Source organism: Pseudophryne corroboree, chromosome 4, assembly GCF_028390025.1.
Source record: "Pseudophryne corroboree isolate aPseCor3 chromosome 4, aPseCor3.hap2, whole genome shotgun sequence".
Lineage (NCBI taxonomy): Eukaryota > Metazoa > Chordata > Amphibia > Anura > Myobatrachidae > Pseudophryne > Pseudophryne corroboree.
The window spans coordinates 454,535,614-454,553,307 of record NC_086447.1 but is presented as its reverse complement, the minus strand read 5'-3'; the positions used below and the strand labels follow the sequence as shown (position 1 = coordinate 454,553,307).

The 17,694-nt window shown below is 38.8% G+C and overlaps 1 pseudogene; it reads left to right on the top strand.

Annotated features, from left to right (window-relative positions):
- Positions 1-342: 342 nt before the first annotated feature.
- LOC134912697 (5S ribosomal RNA) lies at positions 343-461 on the top strand (annotated as a pseudogene).
- Positions 462-17,694: the final 17,233 nt, after the last annotated feature.

Genomic DNA, 17,694 nt, shown 5'->3' with positions numbered 1-17,694 from the left:
TGTGAAGTAGGTGTGTGTATAATTAATTAATTAATTAATATTTGTTTCTGACAACATTTTGGTGTGACACCAAGCTGACATTTGTCACAATCTTCATTCTGCTCTCCTTCTTCTCCTTTTTTTCTTCTCTCCTGCCTTCTCTCTTTCTTCTTCCTTTTTCTGGACTTCTCCTTCAATTCCTCATCTTTTCATTTTCTCTACATTTCTGCGGACTCTCATCCATGATCCACAGGTATATCCTGTGCCTAACATAGACAGCAGATCCGCCCCGTTTCTCTATCTCTCTCCTCATTCTTGTTTAGGTGCACTCTCATTGGTGAGTCGGCCATACTAGGCCCAATTAATTACTACCATACCCCACCGACAGAGCCCGATCTCGTCCGATCTTGGAAGCAAAACGGTGGTGGGCTGGGTCAGTATCTGTGAGGGTGACCCCCAGAGAATACCCGGTGTTGTAATTTATGACCTTCTCGACTCTAAGCCAACAGCAGGATCACCACATTTTCCTCCAATCATTTCTTTCGTCTATTCCACTAATCTGCGCTACCTTTCCCAAGTACCGTTTTCCCTGACATGTCACAAGATTTGACATGGTCAATGCTAAGAAGGATCCATACTCCTGATAAATCTTTTGGTCCAATGACCCTTGGAGGTCCAATTAATACAAGCAGAGCTTGTGCTGGTGGGATAGGATCAGGGTGTAGAGTCAGAGTGTCTACATCCCTCCTGAAGTCTAATAACACAGACTAACCAGAACATTTCTATTTTTTTATATTTTTTGCTGATCATCTTTTTGCTGATCATTTCCTTTCAATAACACTTGTTTCCAAATCTAATGGTTGGTGGTGGATGATATTCACTCCAACTTTTCGAGATTGCTCAGCCACAATAATCATATATGGTATTTCTCAGAGATACTGGTGGGCTGAACTGTATATATGTGTATTAATATATTTAATTAATTGTGGTGGACAACCTAAGTGTGGATTTTTTCTTAAATTAATGAACTAATAAAAGTTATGTTTTAATTTTTTCATACTAACAAATTTAAAATAAGAGTGCACCCACACAAGAGTCTTCTGTAATCCATTTTTCTTGCAAGCTCTATTTCCCTTAAGTTATCTATATCTGAGTGTACTGGCATATAGAATTTGATGGCAGATAAGAAACACTTGGCCCATCTAATCCTTCTCAAGTGCCTCTCTATAGTTGGGTACACATGATGTGATGTGTGTACCCAGCTGATGCAACACGCAACAGTAGCAAGCATTGGCAAGTGCATACACTTACCAATGCATTTGGCAGCATGGCCCTCATTAGCAATGTTCTCTGTTGGCCCTGCAGCAGGGCCAACCAGATGACGTTGCTAACAACCGCAGATGTGTGCAAATAGAGCTTACACAGTTAAAAATGTGGCTGATTTATCGTTCCTACCCACAGCAGACCAATGTATCGACTGATAAGTATGTACCCAGTTTAAGACTAAAGCTGGGCATACACTATACAATGATCTGGCAGATAATCTGTGGTTGGAATGAAAACCTGGTAATGGATCAGAGCAACAATTGACAATTGACCATTTGCTACCAAACACTGGAAAATGGACAAAACCTGTCCGTGATTTAACCAATTTGTATAAACTACAGTTTTCGTCCATTTTCCAGTGTTTCGCAGCAAATGGTCGATTGTCAGTTGCTCTCATCCATTACCAGGTTTCATTACAACCACAGATTATCTGTCAGATAATTGTATAGTGTATGCCCAGTTTAATAGCTAACTTTTGACATTGTTTAATAAAAATATGTCAAAAATCATCTGTTGCTACATGTGTGATTTAGACCCTGAAACACAAAATCGATCAAAAATCAACTAAAAGTCAATCAACATCAACTCTAATTGAATTTTAATAAATATACCCCTTGGTCCTTCCCAGTGTTTAAATGTTTAAAGTATACTATACTCAAAAATCTTATATATATATATATATATATATAAAAAATTATAAAACAGGATTATTACCATCCATAAAGTAATAATTGATAATGTTCATAACCTTGTCAAATTACCCAATATCACATAACTTGCTACTACCATGAATCCTGCAAATCAATTATTTCTTTCTTTCTTTTTGTGGGGGGGGGGGGTGAGGAGGAGTTTGAACACTGTTACTTGCAATCTGGATAGCTATTTAAATGGGAAAATGTAGTTATTGTGAACCTCTTGCCATAAATAAGAGATCAGTGGAATGATTGTATGGGGCTACCATGAGGAGAAAAAATCATTTTAATACAATAGCAAATGAGTAATAATTCCTGAATGGCACGTTAGTATATGGTCGAAATTACACATTTAACATATTAATATTTATTGTTTTGTGCAAAATGTGCTTACTGTGAATATTGTTTGTTTTGATTATTTCACTGTTTATTTTACAAAGCCATTAGCAAAGCACAGCATGCCAAATGCAATATATTGAATCTCTACTCATAATGGGGGTAATTTTAATACGTATGCACTTATGTTACTATTATCTTCGGCAACTGGAGATTTCCTGTATTGGCTTGAGAGCACAAATGACTTTTAATATAGTGTCTGAAATGCACATTAGCTCTTATGACTACATTGTTACAAATAAAACATTTAACTGTTCACTTGCACTTAATGGCATTTTAATAACAGCTCAGTAATTAATACTATGAAATACAATATGATCACAAATCACATACAACAGAACCCAGACAGATTTGACTTTAAACATGCAATGTAATATGTTATGCATACTGCACAGTGTAGTCAAATCTCATTAAAATCACAAACATAATTATAAGTTTATTCTAATAATAAACAAATAATGTAAAATAACCATATTGCTAAATTGCATGTTTTAAAAATATGAGTATGGTTTATTGAGCTATTAACTTTTATTATTTTTTTAACCCAATTAATAAGGCAAGTTTAATTATGAATCCTGTATGCAGTTCTTTTCATGTTTTTAACTTTTGCTTTTTTTTTGCACTAAAAATGAACATACTGTAGATCATTTTAATAATGTGCTTGTATATATTTAACTTAAGCAAGGACTCCACCAAAATATAGAAAACTTAGCATTGTGGTGATTTACTTTAAGATTTAAGGGCCCCATTTATAAATGACTAAAGTTGTCTTTTCATACAATTTTAATTGCCTATTTAAATAATATTACAGTGAAGTTTGCAAACCACTGATTACGCCTGCTATGGGTTTTTTCTTTTCTTTGTCAATAAAATACAGTACCCAATAAAATGTGTTCTTAAAATATATTTTGAACATTTCAAATGCTACAGTACTTGTGCACTGTTTTTTGGATACTTGTTGCTGGCATACAATTGTCTGATTGTACCAGTGATTATGTTGTTCAGTTAAGAAAAAAAAGTAACAAAAGTTTTGACAAACTTATGTAGATCATATTGAAAATAATTTTAATTCAAGAGGATATTTTATGTTAATTTGATTTTGCTGTTTTACTAATCTATTTTATTTTATATGGTCAGTCCATATAAAAGTAAATTCTGGTGGTATTTCTTTAAATACCACTTATTTAAAGATATGTCAATGTTTATGGTGTACTGTATTCAGAGGCTTGTACTAGTTATTAATTCATTATTTATCGGTTTATTTGCATCAGAGAGGAAAGTTTCCTTTCTAATCCCACTAGTGGACAGTTGCCTAAACTGACTTACTACTATACAGTGTAATTAATGACAGCAGCCCTGTATATTCTGCTCTGCATTTTTCTACAGTGTATGGCAATACCAGTACTTGCAGGATTGATTTCTACAATTTCACTGCTCTTACAGTAGATAACTCTTTTATATAAAGTAGGTGGAGATTAATTATATTTTCTTCCAGCAAGAATAGATAGACTTGTGTCCTGTATGGAGACCTTTAAATGTACTGGTTGCCACAGAATTTGTATGGTCCATTGATGTATTTATATATGCCCTTTCTTACTAATGCCCTTATTTATCAATGAGTGATGCATTTCACTGTGAGTGATAAATTGCACTAGCCAATTAGCTCCTAACTTTCATTTTTCAAACATGTAACATGGAAGTTCACACATAGTGAAATTGATCAATAATTGATAAATAAGGTCATAAGTTTTTCAAATAACCCAATCTCTGTATTTTTTTACTTTTTTTTACCATTGAAGCAAGAAACATTGGATTTGATTTCATTATTATGTATGTGTTCATTTAATGGCCTTAAAAGGGGTAAATTAGTATACTTTTCTTAAAGGTGAGTGTTATAGCTCATTTCAAAGAAAACTAACTATAACCTTCTCTGCCATCTTTCCCAACTGCAATGACCACTGACCCCTGTTCCCTGTCTAAATTATTAAATTACTATCTTCTGTCACCCTCATACATAATTCTAAACATCTGTACCCTTAGCTTGGAAGAACTCCATTTAGATCTAGTCCATTTTAGGCATTAATAAAGTGTTTCAATGAAAAGATCTGCTGAATTCTCTACAAAACCAAAACATTCCTTTTCCACTTAATATTTTACTACAGTATGTATTTAGTTCCCAAAGTTCTTGAGGTCCTGTCTGTGTTGTGCATGACACTGGCAGTAATATAGAAAATACAACTGTGAATGATGTGTCTTTCAGCATAAAAATCCAGTTCAATAGAGTTACACCAAAGCATATAATACCACCACATTTTATGTGTTTCTTCTTACAGATGTGTCCTCATACATCTTTGCCGCAGACACACCAAACCTCTTGGCACACCAGGTCACAAAAGCATCTTCTAGCTTTGGGTGTCTTTTTTGTCGAAAATGCACTTTAGTAGCAATGCAATGTGACTTTTGGAAGTCTGTTAATTCCAGGAAGGGAAAGTCTGATAGTTGAGAGCACTTCTGGAGCAGCAAATAAGTGCTTTTGATTGTGTACCTCTACTGTATATTAAGAGGAAAAAGGGGGCATTGGACTAAGTTTACTCTGCCAATAGGGCAAAGTGCTAGGTTAGGATGAGGGAGAGAAATTTGCAGAGAAAGAGACATAGGGCCAAATGTAATAGAGTGAGAGTTTCAGAAAGTGAGAGATTTGGTAAGGTTGTGCAGTTTTTAAAGTGGCAATCATTTACACAGCAAGATCAACCTGGTTTTGCAGTGTAAATGATTACCACTTAAAAAAAAAACCCTGAAAAACCTTACCAAATCTCTCACTTTCTGAAACTCTCACTCTATTACACTACATTTGGCCCATACTGTGTATCACGTTATTCTAAAAAAAACTTGCTAAATCTGTGTGATTGATTTTAATGACCAGTTTTAGCCATTTTCCAGTGTTTGTGATAAAATGTTCAAATGTCATTTTTGGTCCCATACAGTACCAGATTGTCTTTCAAGCCAGTCCCCTTTATGGATGGCTGGATAAATATTCCTAAAGTGCATGACCAGCTTTACCTTTATGTAGGACAAACACTTGAGTGCAGATATGATGCACTGGCAACATCCACCTTACACCTGTTGTTGTTGTTGTTGTTGTTGTTGTTGTTGTTGTTGTTATTATTATTATTATTATTATTATTATTATTATCCTTTATTTATATGGCACCACAATCGATCTGCAGCACCCAGTCACAGAGTACATAAATGAAAAATCAAAACCGGACAATAGTGATTTACTGTTGAAGACATTATAGGACAAGTACAGGGTAAATAAACACTGACATTAGTATCAGCGTGGCAGAAAACTGCAGGAGTAGGTACCGTTGAGGATGGTTTACTTAAGAGATGGACAAGCACATGAGGGCTGAGGGCCCTGCTAGTGAGAGCTTACATTCTAAAGGGGAGGGTTAATTAAGGCATGCATTTTACAATAAAAATGTTTTTTCAAGGTACACATTTAGCATGTAGTTGTCCATTTTGCTCTTAACTATCAATCAGCCCTAATTTACAATTTTATTTTTCACTAACTGTGGTACTAGTTGTGTGACTGATGTTACCTCCAAAATAGACATATCCATAACTGAAAATAATGAAGTGGTCAAAGAACAAATACATGTTCACAGAATAATCCAGAGGGTATCCATGAGTGGCATGTGTGTGTCAGACAGATAACATTTTGAAACTGTGATAAGTTCTGAGCAGGAACCTCCTATAATTTCTAAATCATCTGGAAATTTGGGAATGAGTAGTATTGGGGAAGGTTGAGAAATAGAGGATGGAAATGTAGATTTTGTTAATCTGAAAAAGGATAATAGGGATAATTGGACAATGCTGATGATGAGGATGATGATGATGATGATGACTGTATAGTACAGTTTGTGAAAAAAAATATTATGATGGTTATGAATGTCTCCAAGTAAGTCAGCTACCATCTTATTTCAGTGAAAGGAACACTGTTTTTGTATGCCTGAAGACCAAAAGATCCAGGTTTAAAACTATATCTACCCCAACCCAGACAATGTTTGTCAAGCTGTCTGTAGCTTTTGTGACATCGATTCAGCTATCGATTCAACCATTCACAGCAGCAGGGACAATACGTGCGGGTATAAAACATTTATCCAAAAGTTAGAAGCTTTTTTTGCTTTACTTACATCAAAATAAACTGAGGTAAGAATGTTACAAATTTAGCATCTCCTCATTAATATGTCATTTACAGCATAATCATGCAATTGGTTTATTCCAAAAAGCAAAATCACATGCAATAAGCAATCAGATAAGAGCTATCAGCAGCTTGGTTATATTCCTCATGCAATCTTCCCCACCAACAGCCTCATCATCGGCCTCCCTAGAAACAGTATTAAGTAGCAGTCCTGTATAATTGGAACAAATGCAATCAAACTAATGTAATGCAATCCATAATTCCCAAGAAGAGTCTCTGGGCACTATGGAAGCTGCTGTTGGAGCTAGATTATCACCTAAGAAGAGGAACCAGAGTAAGCCTAGTATTCATCAATTGTCTGTCGAACAATGGAAGCAAAGATAATGAACAGGGCCGGATTAACAATGGGGCAGACAGAGCTGCAGCTCCAGGCCCTCCATTGAAAATAGGCCCACAGGATCTGCAGAGCAGCTGCTGTAGACAATAAAAAAATTCTTGTTACAGCAGCCTGCACAAGCCTTCCGAGTCACCGCCCTGCCCCCACCCAACTGCAAGTATGCAACCTCCCTTCAACCCCTCCCTCAGCACTGGTGGGACCAACGGCACTACCGGCATCTACTGTTGTGGCAGCACAATGAAAGGCTTTACTAGCCTGGGCTCCCTGCTGCACACAAACACAGCAATGTCAGGACCTGAGATGCCATGGAGGTGCTTCCCCACCATGACCACCCCATGAAGGAACAGGTACCATACAGTGAGTGACAGCTACAGTAGCTAGCAAATCCCTGCCCCTGGAGGTGGCCTGAGCCTGGCCAGGTGATTGATTGTCCTCTCGAGTTGAGGTGAGCTGTCAGTCCTTGCTGGTAGCCTGACTGCTGTGCTGCTAATATTGATAAGTGTAATTGAAGCATTGCCTACTTTGAACAAAAATACGCTGTTCATCTGGTTATTCTTCTGTTGGAGTCCTGTGAGTACCGCCTACCTGTTGTTTGTACTTTATGAATTCTATTTGGCTTTAAAGGATGGCACCTGGGCAAGTTGTATTTGGGATAGGAATGGGAGTACCAACTACTTTCTGCATATATATATATATATATAATACACACACACACATACCTATACTGGATCACATATATATATATTATACTGTGTATGTATGTATGTATATATATATATATATATATGATGGGTGTATTTAAGTGTGGGTTGTGTTACCTTTATCCTGACGAAAATCTGTGAATAAGATTGAAACGTTGAACTCTACTCTGGGGTCCATGTGATCTTTACAAGTCGTCCTGAGTGCCGCCTATTTCTGCTATGTGTGGTGATTGACCGTTTGTGGCCTAATACACCTGGAGGGCACCGGATGCAAAATTCCTGCTAAAGTACAGAGTGGAGTGCCGGCTTCACTTTTTGCTGCTATATATATATATATATATATATATATATATAAACAATAGGCAAGAACCCACAGCACTCATACATCCGCGGTGCCAGTGGTATTGTGACCACACTATTTAAATAAAAAAATCATACAAATTCAGCACTCACCTAATATTAACACTTCAAACTGTGATTCATCTGAATTCAGGGAATGTTAGTTCCAAAATATTGCAATAGTTTGTTAAGCTGACCAGCCCCCTCACGGCCTTCCCATTCGGTCAGTCCCTACACTGACTTACACAAATCTGAGCAATGCTCACAGGCATCTTTTGGATTTTAAATACACAGCATGCTTATATCATGTGTTTAGGCCCTGTCCCACTCTTTTAAAGAGACAGGAACCACATTTACCAAATGGGAAGGCCGTGAAGGGGCTGGTCAGCTTAACAAACTATTGCAATATTTTGGAACTAACATTCCCTGAATTCAGATGAATTACAGTTTGAAGTGTTAATATTAGGTGAGTGCTGAATTTTATGATTTTTTTTATTTAAATAGTGTGGTCACAATACCACTGGCACCGCGATTGTACGAGTGCTGTGGGTTCTTGCCTATTGTTTATATAAAATTTTTGTGGTCGCACTCTTTCTTGAACCCCTATTGTCCATATGTAAATTAAATGTTAAGAAATTCCCCAGGTGTTTTGACTGATATGCTTGGGTGTGGTTCCTGTCTCTTTAAAAGAGTGGGACAGGGCCTAAACACATGATATAAGCATGCTGTGTATTTAAAATCCAAATGCCTGTGAGCATTGCTCAGATTTGTGTAAGTCAGTGTAGGGACTGACCAAATGGGAAGGCCGTGAAGGGGCTGAATAGGGTCCCGAACGAATATCACTCAAAATGATACTGTTGGGGAGGCAACTGTAACCATTAGCATAGCAATCAACAATAGTATGTACACTAAATTAACATGCTGTTTACATGCATCCCAAGTCCCCGCTGGTCACACCTCTGAGAGGGGCTGAACCAAAACACCGTGCAGCAACCAACCGGAGGCAGGGGCAGGCGGAGCTGGTAACCATAGTAACAGGATAGTAAATACTATCCACGCTGAGCCAATGCTCTAACAAATTAGCACTGAAATATATAGCTGTAGCTGAATAAACATTATAAATGGCAGCAAGAACCAAACCCAATTAATATGGCTCATATAGAGTAGTGCCAAGACAATATACAAAACAGATCCCTGTACCTCATACCTCCGGCGGCAATGCTGCATGACAACATACAGCATCCCACCGGAGGCTGGGACATGGAAGGCCCATTAACATGTTGCTGCTTAATAGACCAGTGATGATTACTAAATCTATTTAAACATTTTAAAAAATGAATCTACGAGCTACCTTTCACTCTATAAAATGGTTAAGACAACGTTATCTTCCATCACCAAACAGTAATAGAGCAAAGAATATGCATACAGGAATGACCAACTTTGCTACTCCTTCAAAAAACACAAAAAGGATAAATTCTCATTCAAGCCAGCAGGTGCCACCGTATTCAATTCAAAAATCCATCTTGCTTCCATTTGTAACAATTTTTTGTTACGATCTCCTCCCCTAGCCATAGGAGGGACATGGTCAATCAGCTTGTAGCGCAGCGTAGCCATAGAATGACCCGCTTCTTTAAAGTGCCTTGCTACCAGCTGTTCCTCAGCTTTACCTTCCAACGTATGTCTTATGGCAGATCTATGCTGTGCAGCCCTTTCACGAAATGTACAATTCGTTTTGCCAACATATGCGATCCCACAGTGGCATCTTATTATATATATGATGAATTTTGAAGTGCATGTCAGCACATGCTTAATCGCTAACTTTTTTTCCAGAATGCGGGTGCAGGAACAAAGATCCTGTTTCTAAGTAGCAGCAAGTTGTGCATCCCGCACATATGTATGATGCAGGGGCTTTGCTGAGAAAATGTGACCTTAACTCCCTCTGCTGTGTAGTGTCAGAGTGGATGAGCCAGTCCTTAAGGTTCTGACCTCTACAGTGACATTTAAGCAATTCACTGTTGTTAAGAGCTGGAATAGAGCTATCTGATTTCACAATGGGCCATAACTGCCTTGCAGTATTTCTTATTGCACTACTAGCAGTATTGAATGTGGTAATGAGCGGTATAATTTTCCTGTTGGATTTTGATTTCTTGGAAAGTAAACATTGTTGACGAGATATCTCAAGCGCTTTCCTCTTAGCTGTTAACAGATCATCTTTGTTATAACCTCTTCTTGCGAATTTCTCCAGCATTACATCTATCTCCTTTTCAGCCTCTGTGGGGTTACTAGTGATCATTCGTGCCCGCAGGAATTGTGAATAAGGTAAGCCTTTCTTCATAGCCTCTGGGTGAAAGCTTGCGCATGAAGTAGAGTGTACATATCTGTTGGTTTATAATACGCGGACGTCTCTAATTGATTTCCTTTTCTATTTATGAGAACGTACAAATAATGGACCATGTCAGTGCTTGCTTCAAATGTAAATTTGATGTTCTCATCCATCATGTTAATGATTTGCATATGTTCCTCGAAATCCTCCATTTTACCCAACCATATCACCAGGAGATCATCAATATAGCGTGTAAATAGAATTACAGGCACGTGGAGGCCACACATACTACTGAGCCTCATTTTGTCTTGTTTTAAGGACATTACATCAAAGTTGGATCAACCTGTAGTGTGTTTTTCCACTTCAATTTTGAGTGTGACTCCAAATCCAGACCTCCATGGGTTAATAAATTTGATTTCCATTGATAATTTTTGTGTGATTTTGTTGTCAGCACATTCAACTATGTAAAGAACAAAGTATTTAATAAGAATATTTCATTCATTCAGATCTAGGATGTGTTATTTTAGTGTTCCCTTTATTTTTCTGAGCAGTGCGTGTGTGTGTGTGTGTATGTATATATATATATATATATATTATAGTTATATGTAAATAAACATTCTTGCGGCTGCCAGTAAGAAGGAAATCTTCGCTAGAACCTAAGCACAACCACAAAGAGCTTTGTACCCGTACATTGCGGGGCATACGCATGCGCAGAAATGCAGTTTTTTCACCTAATCGCTGCGCTGCGAAAATCAGCAGCGAGTGATCAACTCGGAATGACCTCCATGGGGCCTAATTCAGAGTTGATCGCAGCAGCAAATTTGTTAGCAGTTGGGCAAAACCATGTGCTAACAAATTTGCTGCTGCGATAGTTAGACCTGTCTGAGCATCAACTGTCAACCAATTGATTTCACTGGAGTGGTATGTTAAAGGTAAGGGCAGAGCCGGATTAAGGCTCTGGGGGGACCAGGATACTTAAGACATGGGGGCTCCTAAGGACTAATATATATATGGCAGATGGCATTAAATTCAAATAACTGGAAACAAGAGTCTCCTTCACAATCAATGTTTCAGTATTATTAATAATACCGAAATGTTGACAGTGAAGGAGATTCTGTTGTCCAGTTATTTGAATTGAATGCCAGTCCCGTGAGTGCCACCCGCACTGCTGATTTATATATATATATATATATATATATATATATATATATATACGTGTGTGTGTGTGTGTGTGTGTGTGTGTGTGTGTGTGTATATATCCTGAAGACGGGGAGGTGGTCCCCGAAACGTTGACCTCACGAATATAGTTTTTCACTGACTTCAAAGCCTCTGAGTGCCGCCTCTGATTTCTGCTATTGGTACATGTCAGGGACAGGTTCCCTGGGGAGGGCACCGGAGCAAGGTACACCCTGAGGGGGAGGATTGGAGTGCCGGAGTTTATCTTATATATATATATATATATATATATATACACACACAGGTATATATATATATATATATATATACACACACACACACATATATATATATATATATATAAATATATATATATATATATATAATATTGCTCCATGTAAGTAACGGCACTCAGAGTCGGCAATCTTAGCAAAGATAGAACTGTATTTTGGTCAAGTACTTTCGGGGACAGCACCCCGTGCTCAGGACCTTACAGCAAAAATTACAGTTTTGCTGGAAGGTCCTGAGGATGGGGTGCTGTCCCCGAAAGTACTCAACCAAAATACAGTTCTATCTTTGCTAAGATTGCCGACTCTGAGTGCCGTTACTTAGATGGAGCTGTGAATTTGTCTACGCTGCACCAGAGCATGCTGTACCGTACAAGTGAGTGCCGGCTGTATATGGATTTTATATATATATATATATATATATATATATACATACAGTGTCATCTCTGGGGGCCCATGAGGCACCACCTTGACCTCCAACCACTCACTACCTCGACCACCAAGAGAGAGATAGAGAGGGGGGAGGGAGAGATATAGAGAGGGGGGAGGGAGAGGAAGAAAGAGAGAGATGGAGGAAGAGAGAGAGAGAGAGCGAGAGAGAGAGAAGGGGAAGAAGGAGAGAGAGAAAAAGACAGAGGGAGGGGGTGGGGGAGATTTAATGAGAATGGAAATAAAGTAGTAAAAGTATGCTGACACAACACTGTCAGCTTGCTCATGGGTCAGCTTCCTCTTGGTCAATGCCTGCAGCTGCTGTGTGGAGCCGGCAGAGCTGTAGATTGTGCCCAGTTCCGTTTGCCTCCTCCTGCTGCTATCATGTGCCAGGAGGGAGAGGGTCAGGCTGGTGACAGCAGCTCAGATATGGCGCAGGGTCTGGCGGATGTTAGCTGGAAGGTGCTGGAGCGGAGAGCCCGGTCCAAGCACTCAGGTGCAGTGTGCTGGGGTCTCTGCTGCTGGGAAGGGGTGTCAGCTCATGGGGGAGTGCTGGGCTCTGCTGGGCAGGGGGTTCAGTTTATGAGGGAGTGCTGGGGTCTGCTGGGCCGTGGCTCAGTTCATGGGGGAGTGCTGGGGTGTCAGGATTCCGGCATCTGCATTGAGACAGGTGTCGAGATTCCAGCATTGGTCTACTGTCTGCTGGCATCCCATATATCGGGATGCCAACTACATCCCATGTCAACATGCTTACCATCTCACCACAGATAGGGAAATCCTACTTCTGGTCAAACTCTGCAACAATCTGTAGCCATTCTGCTGATGTGCTGTAGAATAGAACTGTAGGGACAGAAAGGAAAAATAAAAATGTAACTACAGTATAATAAACTCACAGATATATTCCTTTCAAAATTGTAAAAAAAAATTCAGGCAGCAGTTTTCAGTAAAAGAGCATACAGCAACACAATCTACTGCAGTGGAACACACCATTACAACACCCATCATGTCAATCTGAAATGTATTAGAACACACTAGAATCAGCATATGAAGATGTACATCTGGTGAAAGGAATTACAAACAGCATTCCAAAGGTATCACATAAATTATTTTTTAGCAAACCACTGGATGAATTTGAAGAACTTGCAAAGAGTGTGGTATCCAAAATGCACCAACTAGATGAAAGATATATTTTGGATGCAGAAAGTTTATTACATTAAATCTTATATAAGACTAGTAAATGTGAGATAGATGCCAACAGTACCATCAATTAATTTGCCTATTGCATGCATCAGCTCATGTACCAGCCCATTTACCAACAGCACCATACAATCAGACCATATCCTAAACCTATGCAGCCGACCAATCAGCTACTGTTATGACCGCATTCAGCATTCATGGGAACATATACACCTATGCAATTCTATGGATAGAGTGTGCATACGCACTGCACGCGCACGGTCGAGGGCACGCTAGTCATGGCAAATGACTCACGATTTCCTTGGCTAGCAGCAAAGCTGATGGCAGCCACATTTGTATACTACACACCCTTTGCAACAAGCACTCTTCAACCAACAAGTGATGCATCCATAATTTACTCCAGTGCTAGCACAACACCTTCACCAGAAGAAAATCTGGGTGAAGCCTGTTTACCAACAATTCTAGATCTTCCAGGGACTTTCCAGTGATGAAAAATGTCAATGTAGAGAGTAGTCTTTGCTCTGCAGTGATGGCTGGTCTTATGCTCTGCTTTTTTTCTTTCCTTTTATTAACATTTTCAGATGCAAAAATTGTGTTGTGAGTGTGAACATGATTTCTTAAGATTGTTTCATGACACTGAATCTGATGATTTAAAAAAAAATCTGTAGCTCAGACATCGGGACCTTGGATTTTCAGAAAAGTTATGCCAGTTGATGATTATATAAAAAAATTGCATAGAGCGTGGCTAGCTTTAAGGTGCTCATACAATAGTGCGATTTTGCCTGATTTAATCCGATTCTGATGTTTCGGGCTGATAAATCAGATGAAAAATGACAAATCACATGTGTTTTACGTCCGATTCAATGCACTGTCCCGAAAGAATCGGATCAAAGCCCCTAGATCAGAAGTACTGCCCTATAGATGTATCGTACCGGCAACCTTGGCTGGGGTCACATACGATACATTTTATGCAAAAGGACTTCATATGATATATCATATGTGATCCTGCACCGGGAAGCTCCTGGGTGGCTCAAGGGTGATCGTATGCAACTTCTCCCCTCCGAGAAGTTATGTGATGAATTAGAGGTCCCTGACTAAAACAATTAGATATATTTACATAAATACTTTTTTTTTAAACTGTTTATTGAACAGCAAAAAGCATTACAATGAAAAAATAGCATTTCAATAATTCCAAGTAGGTAAATAAACAGTATATGCCGGAGCAATCAAATGTGAACCAATAAAACGTATGCTGTAATTTTTTCTGATAAACAAAATAAGCAGAGGATAAAGATAAATAACATCAAGAAATGCCAGATAGAAAAACAAATGACTAAAAAGAGAAATAAAAACAAATAAAAATAAATAAAAAAAGAAGAAAAAGAAAAGAAACCAAAGGTAAGGAGATCATTATGTATGGCCTACACATAGAGGTATATAAAGAAATCTTCCATGGTCCCAGAAAAGGGTAAGTATATATGTAATAATGACCAGCAAATAGTAACAATCCAGAAAGACTATCCATACCACACCCAGAACATATCCCCAACAATTAGAAGGGCCACCTATCAAAAGAAGAAGAGAGAGAGTCAGTAACAAAGATTAATCTTTAAAGTCCGAGGCTTATTAGAGTACCCACCAGTCAATAAGGGGGAGTTCAGTCAGTAATTTGTCTACGAAGGAACCAGTCTGTGTTCAAAAATCTTTAAGACATTAGTCTGCAAGAGTTCAGGTAGGCATTCAATATATGTCCCCCATTTCTTGTAGAAAGCTATGACTCCTTTCTCCACATCATATGTAGCTATACATCTTTTGTGATACATCACTTCCATTAAAGCAGTCTTCCACTGAGACAGGGTGGCAGCCGAACTATGAATCCAGTGCTGGAGAATCAGCTGCTTAGCCACCATCAGCATGACTATCAATAAAGGTTTCCAACTTTCTAAAATACCATTTATTCCCCATGAGGAAAAGTCCAAAAATAATAGAGCTACAACATTTTTGGACAACCGTAACTGTAGTAATGAATTTAAGTAATCAAGAATCTTATTCCAGAACCTACTGGTTTTACCACAAAGCCAAACGTTGTGAGAGAGGCATTCAGACAACCTCATTTGATACAATCCCCTGTAGCTAAAGGTGTAATGTGTTTCCCCTGTATAGGAGCTACAGTATATAGATGCGTTTCAGAGTCTGGAGATGTATTTCTTGTATCTGAGCAGATTTAAGATGAGGTAAAATTCTGCTCAGACCATCCACCATTGGAGCAATATCTGGCAGTTCTGGTAGATCAGACCAAGTATGTGGGGATGCTTCAACTAAGTGTGTATATAAATAGCGAATCCTGAATTTGAAAGACTTGCACGTAGACAATATCAATGTCAATGCGCCCGGGGGCAAGAAGTTACCAGAGGAGCATCTAGGGAGTTAATATAATGTCGTAGTTAAAGAAACATAAAGAATTGTGTCCTAGGTATACCAAATCTGTCCTAGAATTATGAGAAAGAAAGAAGATGTGGGCAACCTAGATCAAATACTTCTTTTATGTTCATAATGCCTTTTAGACGCCAAGACCTGAAAGCGCAGTTAAGAATAGAATGGATAAATGTTGGGTTACCCCAAATAGGGATATACAGATGGGTCCACCGTTATCTTGACTAGTTTTCTGCGCCTAGGCACACAATGATTTATTAGCATAAACCCTTCATCTACTGTTCTCAGATGCAATACAATACAGAGAGGATTAAGACATTACAGCAGGGGATTAAGTCCGACTGGCCAGTCTCAGTTAATCCTATTAAAGGTAAAGATAAATGTGGACCCATCTGTAGGTGGGAAGGGTTCTTCTTCAAAACCTTATTAACAGAGAGCCATGCCAGGTAAGTATCCCCAAAAAGTATATTTGTTTTGAATCTCTGCAGCAGTAATTTTTTCGGTGTATGGACTAAGGCAGCACTCGCATATGGGAGAAACAGGGCGTCTTCTAAACCGGGGTTAGTATAATGGTCTGTACCTACCAACCAGTCTGTCATGTACCTAAACAGAGCAGATTTAGTGAATGTAGCTATGTTGGGGGCACTGAGACCACATTTCACTTTGGGCAAATAGGTGCATGCCCGGCACATCCGAGGTTTGCCACCTTGCCAGATAAATTTAGAAAAGAGTTGGGTACAGAGCATAAAATCTGCTTTTTTGATCATGATAGGTAGTGTTTGTAGAAAGTAAGCCAATTTAAGGAAATTATACTTTTGATTACCACCACCCGACCTAACAATGATAACTTAAGGTCTTTCCAAAAATTCAGTTGTTGTTTTTTTGTATTTATTATAGGGGCAAAATTGCTGTTGTATAATACAGAGATGTCCGCTGGGATTATACTTCCTAAATACTTGATGTGATGGGGCGTGTGCGTAAATAAGAATGACAAAATTGATTGTGAAGAGAGGTAGGAAGGGACATTGATCGGTAGCAATTCCGATTTATCAAGATTAATGCGGTAACCTGCCAATGATCCAAACTGTTGAATGATATTCAAGATGGCAGGGATAGACTGCAATGGTTTGGAGACAAAAAGCAACATGTCATCTGCATATAGTGACAGTTTACATTCCTCATCCCCAATAGTGATACCAGTGAAGTTGTGGGACTGATGTAAAGCAATCGCCAGTGGTTCAAGGGCAGCTGCAAATAAAATTGGTGATAAATGGCATCCCTGCCTCGTGCCTCTCTGAATAAAAAATTGTGCAGAGAGATATTTATTGGTAAGGACTTTGGTAGAGGGGTTAGTGCATAAGGAGGAAAGCACATCATTAAAGAGGGTTGGGATGCCAGATATCCGCAAGATCTCAAACATGTGGTCCCAGGTGACCACATCCACAGCCTTCTCTGCATCTAAAAATATGAGGAACCTGGGGTCACCTGCAGGATAGTCCTGCAGAGACTGCAGAACAGCCAATACCTTTCTAATATTAGTGACCGAGGTACGTCCCCAAATAAAACCTGTTTGATCAGGGTGGATGATCATTGGGAGGAGCAATTTAATGCGATCCGCTAACAGATTGGTGAAAATCTTATGGTCTACATGGAGTAGAGAAATTGGCCTATCAGTGGATGGAAGAAGAAGATCACGTTTCAACTTTAGAAGCACTTTGATTACAGCAGAGTTAAAGTAAGAGGGGATAGGGTCGCCTTCCAGTATAGTTAAAAAATTCAGTCAGTGGTTGTACTAAATGTGGTCTGAGGAGCTTA